The 5,033-nt window shown below is 42.1% G+C and overlaps 1 long non-coding RNA gene across 1 annotated transcript; it reads right to left on the bottom strand.

The window, feature by feature from the left end:
- Positions 1–652: 652 nt before the first annotated feature.
- Positions 653–4,714, bottom strand: LOC143659440 (uncharacterized). The gene is made up of 3 exons (XR_013163531.1): positions 4,427–4,714; positions 4,004–4,319; positions 653–723 (listed from the first exon to the last, which is right to left on the bottom strand). It is a non-coding gene; the product is annotated as an uncharacterized LOC143659440 (long non-coding RNA).
- Between the last annotated feature and the right edge of the window lie 319 nt (positions 4,715–5,033).

Raw genomic sequence — 5,033 nt, 5'->3', positions numbered from 1 at the left:
TTATATTCAAAACAAATTATTGATACTAAAAATCAGAGAGTTAAAAAAATGAAAATGATACTTGTATTAAAAAAAAAGAGTATCAGATGAGGGGTAGAAGGAGAGGGAAAATTTTTAAAGAGCTATAAGGCTACTTTTTCCAATCCACCATGAGTCCACACGTTTGGAAAATTCAAGGAAACTCATGGTGTTTACTGGAAGCCTGTTGGATTCTGGACAAGAAATGAGGCTCTGTGCTTCACCCATCTCCCACTTGGGTTCAGGAAACTGTAGAGGAGGCGGCTGGCTTCATGCTGGCTGGCATTTCCCTTAATTCTCAAACGACAAATGCAATGAGCAGCCAGCTTGGGCCTCCACAACCTCAAAGGAAAATTGGCTTTCCCACTTAATTCCTAACTCATGTGGCACAGTGAAAAGAGTACAGGGTGTGGATCGGGGACCCAGTTCTAGTCCCCATCTTGCCTGTTCATGTTCTCAGTTTTCTCATCCTTAAATCCAGAGTAATAATTAAAAGCCTATGAGCATTTAACAATATATGGACATAAAAGAGCCCTAGGTAAACTCCAAAGCTCTAATCTCATTGGTTTCCAGCACTAACTCCTCTGGCTCGAGAGGAGGATCAGCCCCCACATCATCCTTACCACTTGATTTAGCTTTTGATTCCAAAAATTTAGCCTTGGAGGTTTCTGCTTATCCTCTCAAAGTGTGCAGAAGTTCAAGCTCCTTAAAAGGGAAAAATGAAAGTTAAATAGATCACCCTTTCACCCCATGATTAACATACATCTCTAGAACAAAATGCTCCCATTTAAAACAGACATAGAGGTATTTTCTTCATGTTTCTTAAAATAGTTAATACGGCAGTTTAAAAAGGGGAAACAAAAACAGGATGAAAACAAATTAATTTGCTGTAATAATACTCATAGCAAATGTATGGAAAGCCTACTGTGTCACAGGCGGTAACTCACTCAACACCACTTCAGTCCATTCCCACTGTAGAGGTGGGGATGCTAAAGTAGAGGCCCGTGAGTGACATGTGCCCACCATCACGTAGCTAGCAGGTGACAGTAGGGTTGGATTCTAGCTAATTTGAGCATGCAGTCTAGAACAAATGGTGATATGGTCTTAGCAATGCAGGTGACACATGAGTCTTTCAAGGGTCCTTCCTAACTTTCAGGGTCAAGTTCAAGTTTTTAGCAATGCCCCCAAGGCTTTCCATGACCTGGCCTGGGATGATCCCTCCAGCATCATATCCTGCAATATGCTCACACTCTCCAGCCACATCCACCACTTTGCCTTCCTAAGGTGGCATGCGCTTGCTCCACGTGCTTCCCCATTCCACATGTGTGCATCTCACCTCCAATTCCTGTGTCTACCCGTCTAAATCTTATTCGTCTCTGTAATCTCAACTCAAGTGTCACCTCCAACCCCCACATGGAGTTAAATCCATAGAGTCCTCTCTGTGCTTCCTCGAGCTCACAGCACATCACAGCACATCTGGTGCCCACCCACTGAGAACAAACAAACAGGGCTGAGGTCCTTGACTGTCTCCCCAACAGGACTGAATTCCTTTGGAGAAAGGGGACAGAACTGTCTTCCCTTCCTTTATGGCATAGGACATAGGTAGGAGCTGCTAACAAACGGTTAACTAAATGACTAAGAGCAGAAAAAGTGCAGGAGAAAAACTGCAATAAGGATGCTAATATTCTACAATAGTTTATATCTTTAACATTTTTCAAACATTTGCATACATTTTCTGTTTTCACCCTCAGAGCATTTTATACAAGTCGAATGCTTTGTGATAAGAACACATATTTGCAAATTGTTTTCTCACCCCAAACCAACAAAATTGCTACAAAATCTCTGCATCAGTTTTGTATATACTCTTGGCTTTAAATTCTTCACATTTTGCCTATCTTTTCTTGCTTCCTCTTATCAATTGTAAACTTTGCTTGGGCCAGTCCTTCTACCGATTCTTAATGTATTTGTAGGTTTCTCTGCTGACCTAGGGAGTCTGTATTCTCCATCGTGAGCCTCTGTTGTTCTTCCCCTTTCTTTCTAATAAAATGCCACAAACCCTCTCTTTGTGACAACAGCCGGGCCTTCTTTTTTCTTTTTGCCTCATAATTAGCCCTCCAGCTCTTTTGCTCTGGGGCATGAAGAAACCAGGAACTTTTCTTTCTTTCACTAGGGGTTTGTTATGCATAAGATTCCTGCAACTGTGTCTTCTGTGCCTATTCTGCTCTTTTCTGCACCCTCTTACAGAAGTTTAGCCTTCTGGTCTTTCTTCTCTTTGCTGATTTTTCAAGCTGTGCTGGGAGAATCACTGGGGACTTCTGAAAGCCCAGCAGGGGCTATGGTGGGGGGTAGCAGGTTGGCTGTCCCTTCCTCTAAACTTCAACCAAAACAACTGAGTCTGGTACTTACTGAAATTCAGCAACACTGTCATGTGAAGAAAGGCCTCTGCGTCTGAGGCCAATACATAGGAAAACTCACCGCTCTACCCGCTAGATTTTATATTAGTGACTTCCATTGTTATTTCTTTTTACAATACACCGCTCATCTATTCTTTTCTTTTGGCCACTCAATCTTCCTTTCTTCAGCACCATTATAACTTCAAAATACAGTCCTTTGGAGCTTTGGATTTAGCCTTGACTCCACCCTCTTTCTACTTCTAAATCACCAAGAATTCTTGACTCTCCCTCAGAAATGTTCTTAAATATAGCTCTTCCTCCCGTTTCTCACTGCCCTTGTTTTGGCTCTGACCCATAGCTCTTAACTGGGCTATTCTACCAGCCTCCTAATCAGACTCGATTGCTAGTGTGTATGTGTGTGTGTGTCCCCGCCCCACTCCCTCCCCTCATCCAGTTCTCAGACTTCAGCAAGAGTGCTCCTTCTAACACATATGTATCCAGATATCTGCGTCCCCTGCATCCCAGTTCCACACAGGCTTTCTCTCTTCCACCCCACATCAACCCATGTGATTCAAACAAGGACTGAAACCTCTGCAGGGTCTTTTCAAAGAACCTATGCAAAGAAAGACAACCAGCGAGCAAAGTCAACAGTACTTGAGGTCTGGGAAGAAGATGGAGGATGAAACCAACAACTTTCTCCCCACATCAAACTGCTTAAAACTCAGATTAGGCATCTGTCTCCTCCAGGGCCTTTTCTGGGCCAGGCCACTCCTTGCGCTTTCTCTCCCTGAACTTTTTCCCTGAGTAGTGCCTATTATCTCTGGGTCCTTTCTTCCCTCTCGCTGCAGCCCCACCCTGAAACTGTTCATTCCTCCTAGAGGTATACATCTTCAGTGTGGGGACCAATTGTGAGAAGAGGGGGGGAAAGGGCACCTATTTGGGGCCAGGCAGATCTGATTCAAACCCCAAATTCTGCTACTTACCTGCTCTGTGACCTCAGGCAAGTTACTTTACCTCTGAGAGTCTCATTTTTTTTAATTTATAAAATGGGATAATAGAATTCTTCCCGACAAAAGTTTGTATAAGGATTCAGAATAATATATGGAAATAATACAACACACTATAGGCACCAAGTAAACGGAACTAAAAATAATTTAGGAGCTCCTGCTACCAGACATCTCTATCATGCTTTATATAGTTTGTTCATTCACAAATTTTGACTCTTCTTTATGAATGTTAGGGTCACTGTGTTGTAGGTTGTTAGAGTAATCTGATGGTTCCTCAGAAAAGAAACCAGAACTGTGAGGGTTGGTCCTACATAGGTAAGGGATAGAATTCTGCTTTTCCCTTGATCTTATGCCCAGAAGTGGAGATGTCTGTAGCTTTCCTCCTGAAAGGCAGATAATAAAATTGTGTCCCCTCTATGAAGAGGGAAAGAGAACTAGGAAGGTTGATGGGGTCCTCAGGCTGGAGATGTGCAAATTATAATAAGATTTATATTCACAACATCCTATCCCATTGCCATCCCCAAGCCTTTAACAAGGTGTTTTGAATACCTCAACTGGACAAATGGATGAGTCTTATATACTTACCCCACATAATAAAGCCAGCACATGTTCTTTGGAGGACATAATGTGGTAGCAGCAGTAATTGCTGAAAAGCTCCTGCAGGAAAGTGATTCTTGAGGAAAAGGCTGAGATTTCTTGATTTCTTTGCCATTCCCTTTCAAGGAAATCTACTACCAGTTCCAATTTGAAGTTTCTGGCTTTAATTTTTATTGTAATATGGTTTTCAATATAAGTGTTAATAAGTTTCTGTAGCTTCTTAGGGAATTCAGGGAATTACTTGTTGTTATCCTTCTCCCAGGCAATGTTGATTTAACAGAACCACAAAAATTACCTGGAATACCTGAGCCAGGAGATGAAGTAAGAACCGTTGCTTAGAACATAACATTGACCAAAACTTTAAACCAGACACCAATTTACAGAAAGCACAAGAACAACACACCTTCTCACCTTAGTCATCCTCAGGCATTATCCAAATGGAGATCAAGAAGATGGCACAACTCTGTGGACTTGTGCCAGGACAATTTCCTTAATATCAGCTGGTCTTCCTCCTTCTGAAATCTAAAGAAGAGATACTCTCTCTTCTACTCCAGATATTCTTCCTTTTTGTTTTTTGTCTTACCCTTTTCCATCCTTTTCAGATTTCTAAAGCTGCCAAAATGCAATATACCAGAAATGGGTTGGCTGCTACAAAGGAGATTTATCAACTTACAATTTACAGTTCCTAGGTCATGAAAATGTCCAACTCAAGGCACCAACAGAATGATTCCTGGGCTCTGAAACAGGCTTCCAGTTTCCGGGGCTCCTCTGTCAGATAGCAAGGCACATGGTGACGCTTGCTGGTCCTTCTCTTCCAGGTTTCATTGTTTTCAACTTCTGGCTTCTCCCTCTCCATCTGTGGCTTCCTTTCTCAGTTTCTCTGTCTTTTTTTTCTGTGAACTTCTCTTAATTCTCTTAATTTCATCTCTGTAAAGGACTCCAGTGAGGGGATTAAGACCCACCTCGAATGAGGTGGGTCATATATCAATTGAAATAACTTAACCAAAAGGTCCCCAAC

Source organism: Tamandua tetradactyla, chromosome 2 (genome assembly GCF_023851605.1).
Source record: "Tamandua tetradactyla isolate mTamTet1 chromosome 2, mTamTet1.pri, whole genome shotgun sequence".
NCBI lineage: Eukaryota > Metazoa > Chordata > Mammalia > Pilosa > Myrmecophagidae > Tamandua > Tamandua tetradactyla.
The sequence above is the reverse complement of the archived record's forward strand: the minus strand, read 5'-3'. Positions and strand labels throughout refer to the sequence as shown.